Source organism: Myodes glareolus, chromosome 14 (assembly GCF_982192425.1).
Source record: "Myodes glareolus chromosome 14, mMyoGla1.1, whole genome shotgun sequence".
In the NCBI taxonomy this organism is placed as follows: domain Eukaryota; kingdom Metazoa; phylum Chordata; class Mammalia; order Rodentia; family Cricetidae; genus Myodes; species Myodes glareolus.
The window spans coordinates 47,591,624-47,604,043 of record NC_142039.1 but is presented as its reverse complement, the minus strand read 5'-3'; positions in this window follow the sequence as shown (position 1 = coordinate 47,604,043).

Genomic DNA, 12,420 nt, shown 5'->3' with positions numbered 1-12,420 from the left:
TTTTTCTTGGGCTGTCTTTAGCCCCATACATTCATTCCTTGCCTATTTCTTGTCTTATTCTCCATAATCTCTAACAGACAAAACAAACAAGATAAAATAAGACTAACAGTAAAACATTGTGGGATGCCTCAATTTACCAAAACCCAGTTTCCACCAAGCAAAAGGTTCAAAGGGTCAGCAGGCAGACAGCCTCTAAAGCCTAGAGCTGTGGCCTTCCCACACACACTTAGCTCTAACCCACCTAGGTAACGTTTCCACTAATGTAATTGAAAACAACCTTGATTTATGACTTTCTTTCTTCTATTACTATAAAAGCTTAACCAAAACTGTTACTGTGTTGATACACGGAATTTATGTAACCTAACCCTGCCTTCGACCTTTTCTTATTCCCTTTGAGAGCGGTGTTTTTGCATTGACACTGGGAACTTTAGTTAACTAAATTAGGTTAGGGAAGAACTAGAAGAGGAAAAGGAAAGAGGGAAGAAGGAAGAAGGAGAAGAGGAGGATGAGGATGTTGATCTTGGCAGACTGGGTGGATCCCAAGAAAGGTTCAGGGAGAAAGAGGGGCCTGAAGATTTTCTGGGTTACCTTGGTAGAGAGGCCCCTGAACTTTTCAGCTGCAGGTCTATGAGAAGACAGAGTTTCTCAGCTTCAGAGTCATACAAAGACAGGACTTCTCAGCCACACGTGACATCTGGGGGCTAGGAGGGACACCACCCTAGAGCTGTCAGTGCATTTATAAGATATCAATCAGCACCTCAGCCTCTACCACTGGGTGCTAGCAAAAGCCCCTCACCAATATGATAGCCAAAAATGTGTCCAGATAGTGCCATATGCGTGTTGAAAAGAGAAATAAAGTTTATCTCAAGGGGAGGATCATGTGGCCTCCCCACAAACGTCAGGTCAGCTCTTTAATAAGTGACTGACTAGAGTACCTATGACTTTATGCTCCTGGGACAATATCAAGACACAGCTGGTGGCAGCTGGTGATCATTATGCTCAACAGTAGCAGCACTAAGAGCCTGACTGTATGTTACGGACAGTAAGAGGTACATTTAGTTGGGTACAAACAAAACTAACCAGTAGAGAGCCATGAGCATCAAGACAAAGGATTTGGAATTTTTTTTTCTGCTTAATAGTACATTCCTGATTTACATTTCAGAAAGATCAACTTGACAGTGGCCTGTCCAGTCATATGCAAGGAAGACTAGCTTCCTGACCTTCTATAGATTGTGGATAGTTTCCTGGGGTTCAGGAACCTCATGTGATTGTCATAATTGTGTTAAACAACTCATTTCCTGAGAAAGGATCCTGAAGCTTATATCAGACCCTTCAAACTTTGAAGGTTATTGGGCAATAAGATACTCATGTATGAATTAAGTATGTCATAAGTGAGCCAGAAGGTCATAGGACCCCAAAAGCATTCTGGAGGTGGCATCACAGCCATATTTGTTAGTAGTGTTGGCTGTTGGCATGTGCCAAGAGTCGCAGGGAGGAAGTGGGAGAGGAAGGTGGGGGAGGCAGTGGGAGAGAAAAGAGCTCATCTGAGAATTACAGGGAAAGAAGACTCTCATCACTGCTATGACTTAGTGACAAACCACATGGTGAAGGAAGCTGGCGAGGTGGGTGACTTAAAGACCCAAACCAGGGAGACTAGAGGGAGGACTGGCAGTGGCTGGAGGCAGAAAAAGGAAGGGCATTCTGGGTAGGAGGACAATGGGCTTTGGATTTCACCATGTTGAGTTGGAGACATTGAGGAGACGGCAGCAAAATATTTATCAAGACCCTGGGGGTGGGGGCTGCAAATACAGAACTGACAATTGCAGGTGACATGTGCTGGAGCCGGGGCAAAGATGGGCAGACAGGAAGAGGATCTGCTTCCCCAGCCAGCAAGGCAGTATGAGTTTTGGATTTCAGAGACATTGTACAAATTGCTTGATATCTGAATCTTTGCAAATTAAAGGTTCCTAGAGGGCTTGTCCAGTGTTATTGCTAGTGAGCCACCTTCGGGGTTTTACAAGGAAGGGAGAGAATTCAGGGGAGCACCCTTGACCTAATTCTTCCCATCACTAAGAACAAATATAGCTCCAAGACTGGTGTTGGGCTGTGTGAAAGCAAAACCCATGCTTATCATTTCAACAAAGTACCCCAAATGGAGCTAGCAGAAAGCCTTCTTCCTTTTATTTTTTGAGATTATAATATAATTACATCACTTCCCCTTCCCTTTCCTTCCTCTAAACCCTCCAAGTTACCTCTTCTCACTCTCTTTTAAATTCCCAGCTTCTTTCTTCATTAAATGCTGCTCTCTCTCTCTCTCTCTCTCTCTCTCTCTCTCTCTCTATATATATATATATATATATATATATATATATATATATATATATATTTGTGCATTTGTGTGGGTATGGTACACATATATTCCTAAATACATAGATACAACTGCTCAAATATAATGTTATTTGTATGTATATTTTCAGCACTAACCATTTGGTGTTGAATAATCACCAGCTACTGTGCTCTTCCCTGGGGAAGGTTATTATCCTAATTATCCACCCATACCTCAATCTATCCATCCCTCCATCCACTCCTTGTTCATCTTATTCGTCCAATTCATTCACACTTATATGTGGACATACTCCTGGCGATTCATGCATTTTTCAATACATTTTTTTTAATTTCATAAGATCAAACAAAGCAGATACGATCAAGATCTGACCTCTTGGAGTCAATGTTCTGTGCAGATTGAGAAAGTGAGACCGAGAATAGAATCTAGTCACGGAATCAAAAGATGCCTGAGGACCACACGTAAGCGTGGACTCGGTCTAGTACAACCTCAAAAGCTTCAAGTTATGAGAGGTTAAGTGTATTCAAGTGCCCCTTGAACTTAAAGTTGTCCCTACCCCACAGGCCTCTGTTCTAGAAGGAAGTCATATGATCGTTTCCTATAATGAATTTACCAATGTCTGCCCACCTACACCCAAGACATGGTTCTTCTAAGTGACAATAGACTTGAAGGCTGGAATTCAAAACACCTTTGTTCACTACAATTTATGTGGTTTGGGGTTTTCTTAAGCAAGGCAGCAACAGCTTTAGACTGAGGTGTCACAAAGCTCTGTGGTTCTGGAAAACACACGAGTTGGGGCTAAAAGAAAAGACACATTCTCTTGATAGCAGAAAGGTTTTGCCCCCCATATGGCAATAGGTGACTCATGAAGTATAAAGTTTCTGTTTTCTTTTCAGGAGTCTCAAAATTTGTGACTTTCCGGCACACTTCTGAGGTTTTTCAGTGTAGAAGAGCCAACATTCTTGATTCTGGTGCCACCCTTAGGGGATCCACCAGCTGGGCCACCAAACTCGGGTCTGGAATCCCATCCCACTGAGAAAACCCAATTTCATGTTGCATCCCCCATCTTACAGGTCTCTCCAATATTAGAGTCTTTAGGAGGGCCTGCAGATACACATTCAGGAGGAACCTTTTAATGGCTTTGAAAATGTTAGTTAGACAACATGAAGTGATACACATCTCTTCATAAGCATAGGATAAACAGTCTGAATAAATTCATGTCAATAGAATACTACAAAGACATATACCAAAATGTTAAGCGTCATTATTCTTTCTTCCGGAAGCTTCACAGTTTTATGCTTGACACGTTAGGAGTCCTGCTTGCTGTCAAGCACTTGGTGCTGTGGAAATTCATCTTTGTCTATGGAGATGTGGCAGAAGGCTGAGGGTACAGCTCAATGGCTAAACACTGACCTGGCCTTGGTTGGGGTCCTGAGCATTGCAAAAAGAAAATGAATATACAATTGTCTCTTACTATTTGTTGTTAAGACTCTTCTGTTGATGAATCCATGATAAAAGTCATCGACTCTATTTGAGAGAATCTGCTTCTGGGACTTTTTTTTTAAATCCCTTTCTCTTCAGACAAATTATAAAAATTCTAAAATCAGATCTGAACATCCTCCAAATCTCCAAATCTCCTCCCTCATTTATTTAAACTCACTGAAAACCTCTCAGACACTATGTACTTGCAGATGCTCTGACCTCTCCCTCCTTGGATCTCATCATCATGCACTGTGTGGTCCCTAGCATCACCCTCTGCTTCTTGGCCCTCCCATCACAGCTCCATGAGCCTTAGACGGTCCTTACCCTTGTCTCATAAAAACCCCTATCACTACTATTGAACAAAACAGTGTAATGGACAGTGACTGTTATCCAAGATGCCCAGTTTACTTCTGTGCAGATTGAGAAAGTGATCATGGGGACTCAGGGTGGAGCCTGTCCTGGGTGTCCCATAAGCACATCCAGCATGGCAGAGCAGCTTACTGGGCTGGGAATCTTGTGTCCATCGATAATTTGTTGGTTTTTACATGAAAATCAACATATTAGAATTTAGGAAATCAAATCTCGGTTTTATTCCGTAATTGCTTTGTAACCTTGGGTATATCTTCTCGTTGAGTAATGAGCTGTTCTAAAGAGAATTATCATTCCTCTGCGTCCCGGCTCTTAATTAATAAACATCAGGGAAAAAAGTACCTTAGGAAGTAAATAGTAAATACTCCTTAATGTCTCCATGGTTTCAGGAAGAAAGAAAAAATAGAAAAAAAAAGAAAATGTAGTCCTTATGATGAATTGATGAATCTGTTCCAGGTGCCACAGGACATAACATAAGACAAGCACGCAGAACCAGGTCTCTGAAAGTGTCAAGAAAGCCCGTGTGTCCAGAACAAAAGAATGACCAATGCTGATTCATGTTGCAGATCAGAAGGGCTGGGGAGATTTTCTCAGCCTCATTAATATGCGGAGGAGCTTAAAAGTCAGAGGAGAAAAAGGGAAACAGAGGAGAAGGGGAAGGAAACCCCAACAGATGTGCACTAGGGAAGTCACCGGCTGAAACCTGCAAGGTGCAGCTCTTACAGGTTCAGGGATCTGGAAGACTGCTTGCGTGTTCAAGGGAATCGACTCTGTGTAGGAGTCCTTCCTCAGGGGAATGCCCCGAGGTCTGCATTTAAAGCTCACAAGGGGGAACTTGCAACACGGTTATGTCATTCTTCTTCCAGAGATCTCAGACAACAATTGGATGTAGGAATTGTGCTCAGAAGTAATTATGATTTAGCCCAAATAACAGGAGCAACAGTTTTGGAAGATTTACCTCCTCCTAGACAGCTAAGCAGAAAACATGTGTGTATTCACTTAAATTTCCAAATAAACATCTTAAAAATGTGAATACAAAATGAACATTCCCATTTTGTGGTTGGAAAAGAAAGGCCCAGAATTTTTACTGTTGTTGTTATTGGTTTTAGACAGTGTCTCATAGTCTCAGTCCTCTTGCTTCAGTCTCTTGTGTACTGGGATTATTCCTAGTTTAACACTGAGACTTTGAATTAAATTTTTAAAAATGGAAGAAGCCTAGGTGCTTATTAGTAGCTGTGTGACTAATGCAAATGTGGTATGTGCACACCATAGAATTTTACTCAGGTATAAAGGAAAGCGAAATGAAGAAATTTCCAAGAATGTGGATCAATCGAGAGAGGATAACATTAGCAATGTGGCCAAAGCTAGAAAAATACAAACAGGACTTCTCACATTAAGTAGAACACAGCTTAACGTGTATATGTAAACATATACCTTAGAACATGCGAGGTATAGCTTAAAAACTAGAACAGAGACCCAGAGGCTAAAAAGAGGTGCCAAAGAAGGCGAGGTGCCAAAGGGATGCACGTGCCATGAAGGTGGGGAGGACATAAGTGAGGAAGGGAGGGGTATGAGTTGGGGAGGGGAATCAACTAAAACAAATGCCATAATGATATTTAATACTTTGTATACTTTTTTTTAAAAAAAAATCCTGGCATAATTTTCTAGAATTCTGGTATCTTTCATTGAAAAAGAGCAGCTCTCTGTGTGTGTGTGTGTGTCTCTGTCTCTCTCTCTGTCAACCTCTCTCTCTCTCTCTCTCACACACACACACACACACACCACACATGTGTTCCATATGACAACTTCTCTCCAGCAGCCAGGTTGCACTGACATTGCTCAATCAACAACTCTGTTGTCAAGCACAGCTTTGTCTTCCTCTTGAGTCCCTGGGCTTTGTCTTTCCCTCTTCCTCCAGGCACGCTCCCTCCTCTCCAGGCCCCGCTTGCCTCCAGGTCCAGCCGCAGCTTGCTTCATGTTCACGTAGCACCTTTCTTCTCAACTCCCTATGCTGACATGTGAGGTCATCCCTTCCTTCCGCGGATGACATTCGCCCTGAATCACACGAGTCACTTGTTGCAAACAGAAACTGAGCTCTGAAGGTAAAGATGATCATTGGGAACATTTTTATTGTAATAGGCAATACAAATCCCGAAACCCTCATCAAAAGCTATCCCCTTAATCTGTACAGAAAGTAGACATCCTGCCCACCGTCCCTGGAGGGAAGATGGGCGTTGTGAAGAAGAAGACAGTACAAGGTTTTGCTAGGGTCTGCAATGCACAGGAGCCTTGCTGGGCAGGGCTGCATGTGAGCAGGCCCCAAGAAACAGCTTAGATAATTGTGCGTTGCTTCCCAAACTGGGCCTGGGACACACCCAGAAAGGTTCATGCTTGATTTAATCTGTTACTGTATACTGGCATCATCTTGACAAGCTTAATCATTTTAAGAGGAGACTCTATCGTTTCCACCTTGTGCTGGATACCTCTCCCACCTCCTGTCTCACCAATCAGGCTTTGCCTTTGGAGCAGAACTGCGCTGGTCTTTAAGTGGCCTGTTCTTCTGGCACAAAACTCTGGCCTTTGCCTGCTCTGTTCCCAACACAGATGCAGATATCTTAAAATGAAAGATAGCTCTCTCTTAGTTAGTGTCATCTGTCAGCTTGACACAAACCAGCGTTATCTGAGAGATTCTCAGTTGGGGATTGTCTCGATCAGATTGGCCATGTCTATGGGTCAGTCTCTTGATAGCTGATTCCGGAGTGCCCATCCTAATATGGCCAGTGCCACCCTGGAGAGGCTGTTCTGAGCTGTGTAAGAACACCGGCAGAACAAGAGCCAGAGGGAGCAAGCCAGCCAGCATTTCTCTGTAGTTTCTGCTTCAAAGCCCTGGCCTGGATTCCTGCCCTGACCTCCCCCAGTGACGGACTGTACCCTGGAAGCTGAAATAGGCCCTTTCCTCCCCTAAATTGCCTTGAACAGGTGTTTATCACAGCGACAGAGCAGCAGGCTACAGCCTGATTTTTCCTTTCTGCCATCTACCGAGACTTAACAACCAGCACACTCTTGGGAGCTTTTCTCCCTCACCACAGAGCCCAGGGCTTCCAGCACAAGCTGAGAGAGACCCGAGCACTGCTTTCTTCAGGAAATTTCAAAATGCCTCCCTACTTGGCTTGTTTTTCCATTGCACGGTAGTGCCTGCCTATGGCCTGTGTATACAGAAATACCTCCTGAGGGCTGCTGTGAAAACGATGTGGCCACATCCCACACCAACTTCAAAGTCATCCTAGGCCAGGCATCTTTGCTGTTGCTAATTGAAATCAAGAAGCCCACTGTCTAGTGTTATCTTGAGAAATGTTTGCATAGGACCTTTGGAATAGCCGTAGTTAGATCCTTGCCCTCTGGGAAGCAGACTGAAGTGCCTGGATTGTTCCTTGGCTGGGGGCTAAGGTGAGTCACTGCTGAGGGATCATGACCAAACCTACCCAGACTCCTGTGGTGACTGTGCCCTGATGAGCACTCCTCCTTCACAAGTGGAGGTCAACAATGCAATAGTCCCCAAAGCACTTGGGCCCCCGGGATGCAAAGCTGTGTGCCATGGTAGTGTGAAAGTTCTAGGCCTATCTTCACACCCTACTGAGTCAGAGAACACTCTTACCTCCATGTGAGCTCTCCAAGTAGGGAGACCTCTTAGAATGGCTGCATAAGCCGATGGTGTATGAAGCTCCCAGTGGGCTCAGAATCCTGCCCTAATATTTAGAAATACTGTCATTTACTCAATCACCAGAGTATGGGTTCATTCAGTGCCCATGTGAAAATCTTTTATTTATCTCAGGGATATTTAAGTTGAAGAGGAAGACACAGGAAGTGATGGGCATAGCCAGCTCGGTGCGACTGACCTATGAAAGGAAGAAGCCCCTAGTGACAGGACTGCCAAGCATGACCAGACCTTGTAGAAGACAAATGTCAGTGAGAGTCTCATTGAAGAAGTGAAATAGGTTGGTTTCCAGCCTATGTGCCTGTTTGGAGCAGGCAGACAAGGGCATTCTTGGCAGTAGAGATTATAGCAGCTGACCTGGGAAGTAACCAACTTATATGTGGTCCCCCAGCGTCCACTGTATGCCCTCAATATGGCCACTTACCTGGAAGACAGGCAGTGCTTCGGGACAGGGCAGAAGCTTTTGACAGACTGGAAGATGTGTTAGGAAGGCACTTGTCTGTGCTGAAGCAGTCAGAACAATGTGACCACTGAATAGATTATGATTCTAGGCTCTGTCAGTTGGCAGAGAGTCTAGATGTCACCTGCAGAGAGTGGTACTAAGGAGGACGTAGATGGTGTGGGTGTGGGAAGAGACAAACTTGACGATGGAGACATGGAGTAGGAAGACACAAATCTTGGGTTTCTAGCCAGGAAAATATTACAACTTGAATCTACTCCCAGAAAAATACAAAAAATGAAGTTACATTGAAGTCAAGCCTACAGTAAAGTAGAATGTGATTTTATTTGGAAAAAGGTCTTCACGCATTTATTTAAATAAAAATTAATTGATTGAAAGGGACCCAGTACACTACGACTGATTATCTTACAAGGCAAGGAAATTTGGAGAAAGTTTTTGTCACCAGTGAGCTGCCTGGCCAGAGAGAGTGAAGGCTGTGAGTGTGGAAACTGTTGAGAGACCTTGGGGTGGAGGCCAGAGAGAATGTGGGGTATGGTCAAGAGTCAATGGGGGAATGCCATGGAGAGAAGGTAGCAAGTTACTGGAGCCCCAGGCCCGGTCCCCAGTCTGTTGGTCCTTAGATTCATGATAAAATAAACTTGCAGTTGCTTGAAGCTACCCACTTCATGGTAATTTATTGAAACCTCTCTGACAAACTAGCACTGTATCTATAAAAGAATGATGGTTCCGGAGAACTCCTGGCACTAGCGAGCTGCCAGGGTGACAACGTCAAAGCTGTGCAGCTTGGGAACTGTTAGAGAGACCTTGGGACTGAGGCCATCAGGACTGTGGAATGCAATCAATAAGCATCACCAGGACCCTCATTCTCATGTGTGGAGCAGCAACCAAGCAAAGGGAAAGATCTATAGGAAACAATCAAACACTGGGGATCAGACTCAGTGGCTGAGAGAGCTGCTGCAGCATGTACGAGAACCCTCAACAGGAATCCTCAACTCCTATGTGAAAAGTTAGACATGGCTGTACAGACCTTGGCATCACTGGATTGATGTAGGAGAGACGGGAGCATTGCTGGGGCTTGCTGGCTACTATCCCAGTGTGGTCCATGTTCAGGAAGAGACCCTGTCTCAAGAAAACAGGGCAACTAGTGATAGAGCCCAGCCGATGACCATCTCTTCTAATAGCCACAGGTGCTCATGGATGATTTCACAAATGTGTACACACATAATACAACAAGGAGAGGAGGGGCGAGGAAGATCAAGAAAGGTGGTCAGGCAGTCACAGAGGTACAAGTTAGGAGGAAGACATGGCCACAGCAAGTCCATGGGAAGCAGACACTGCCCTGATGTGTCTGTGGACTATCTGAGAGTTCCAGTCAAACAGGTCACTCTGCTTCTCTGCAAGAACTGCCTGCCACCTTCAGAGGACTTAGTGAAAGCCCAAGAAATGACTCTGAGAGTAAAAGGCCCTTGATGCCAAGTCTGGTGACCTGAATTTGATCTTTGGAGGCTGAAGGGACAGAACTGATTCCAGTAAGTTGCCCTCTGCCCTTTGCAGTACTCTGTGGTGCACTACCCCCAGTAAATCAAGAAAGTAAAATACAAATCATTGTAAAAAGGAGTTAGTGAGTTGTCTGTGATGAGAGTCTGTGCTGCCAGGGCAGGCTGTCTCTTTCTATGAAAGGTGACTTTAAACCCAGACCCTGGGCATGAAGAACAAGATGACTTCTTGGCTTTTTAGCTTTTCCTCTCACAAGTTCTGTGACAATCACCCGCCCCTCACATTTGAGTCTTCAAAGCTATGGAGCATGAAGAATTCTCTGTGCTGCATTCATGGTCTTAGTCATCTGAAGAGTCACACTGCTATCTGCCTGGGAACTAGCCCCACATGGAAGCTGGGGGCAGTTCTGGTGGCTTTATTTTCAGTGTCATTTGTCACACGGTTCCTCCATTTCAGACTACCTTTCTCTGAGTCACTTCAAGGGCAGGGTGGGAGGGGGGAAGAACTGGATTCTGAAGTACCAAGAACCTGGAGGCAAGCCTTAAAACAGCAGCTATCATCAACCAGAACTCGAATGCGGACAGGACTTAGCTCAGGAGAGCCTATGGATCAGTTTTTAAACGGGCAGAAAGTATTGCCTATATCAAGAGCTATCAGTAGTTACATGTTCCATTTCTACATCAAATAAAATAAATAAGGTGTTTGGAAAGAAAGAAAACTCTTCTTTGGAGGAATCATTTACATTTATAAGCGATGATTTGGGAGCTGACCGGACCTCTGATCCAGATGAAAATGCACCGCAGTGAAGCCTGGGCAGGACAAGGACGACAGAAGTCTCTGCAGGGCTCATGTCCCTCCCACAGCCCTCTGGCTCCCTCCAGAGGACACTTTACCACTGGCTTAGTGAAGACAACACACTTTCTCCTTTTTTTTAATTTTTTATTACTTTATAAATAATAGCAATCAAAATTTCCACTTCCTCTCCTCCTCCCACTTCCCTCCCACTCCCCCCTCTCCCCCACCCCCTCCAGTCCTAAGAGAGGGCAAGGTACAATGCCCTGTGGGAAATCCAAGACCCCCCCACACACACACATCCAGGCTTAGGAAGGTATACATCCAAATAGAATAGGATCCCAAGAAGCCAGTAGAGTAGAGACAAATTCCAGTGCCATTATCGTTGGCTTCTCAGTCTACCCCAATTGTCAGCCACATTCAGAGGGTCCAGTTTGCCCCCATGCTCATTCAGTCCCAGTCCAGCTGGCTTTGGTGAGCTCCCATTAGATCAGGCAGAGGATGTGGAGTAAGGGGAACACTCATCCATTGCCGGTGAGAATGCAAACTTGTGCAACCACTTTGGAAATCAGTGTGGCGGTTTCTCAGGAAACTCAGAGTCAATCTACCTCAGGATCCAGCAATTCCACTCTTGGGAATATACCCAAGAGATGCCCAATCATACTACAAAAGCATTTGTTCAACTATGTTCATAGCAACACTATTTGTAATAGCCAGAACCTGGAAACAATCTAGGTGCCCCTCAATAGAAGAATGGATAAAGAAGGTGTGGCACATATACATATTAGAGTTCTATTCAGCTGTAAAAAGCAATGACATCTTGAATTTTGCATGCAAATGGATGGAAATAGAAAACACTTTATTGAGTGAGATAACCCAGACCGAAAAATATGAATATAGTATGTACTCATTCATTAGTGGATTCTAGCCACAAACAAAGGACACTGAGCTTATAGTTCATGATCCTAGAGAAGCTAAGTAATAAGGTGAACCCAAAGAAAAACATATATAGGTCCTTCTGGAAATTGGAAGCAGACAAGATCTCCAGGCAAAAGTTGGGAGCATGGGAGTGGGGGTGAGGTGGGGGAAGGGGAGAGGGGGAAAAGAGGGGAGAAAGAGAGGGTTGGGGAGAGCATGGGGGAGTAGGATGGTTGAGATGGAGGAAGGACGGATATGGAAGCAGGGAAGGAGATATCTTAACTGAGGGAGCCATTTTGTGGTTGGCAAGAGGCTTGGCTCTGGAGGGGTTCCGAAGAGTCCACGGGGATGACCCCAGCTAGGACCCTGGGCAGTGGAGGAAAGGATGCCTGAACTGGCCTTGTCCTATAGTCAGACTGATGACTATCTTGTATATCACCATAGAACCTGCATCCGGCGACGGATGGAGACAGAGACAGAGACCCACATCAGAGCACTGGACTGAGCTCCCAAGGTCCAGATGAAGAGTGGAAGGAGGGAGAAGATGGACAACACACTTTTCACACAAGTGATCTGACTGGCCTATTTTTGTGTCACCTGTCCAGAGCTGGGAGGAAGAGCCATCAGATTTCCTGTGGTGAGATTCTCAGCTCAGGTCCTTCCTCTGATGGGAAAGCCTTCTTGGATCTCCGGGTGTGGTTTCTCCTCTTCTACGTGTGCTGATGATAGAATCTTACCACATGGACTGGACTGCCAACTCCTTGCTTCTTGTTTCAGCAAACATAGTAAACGTTTAACAAATTAATGTTTGTTGACTTAACAATAAATGAAATGTTAGCAAAT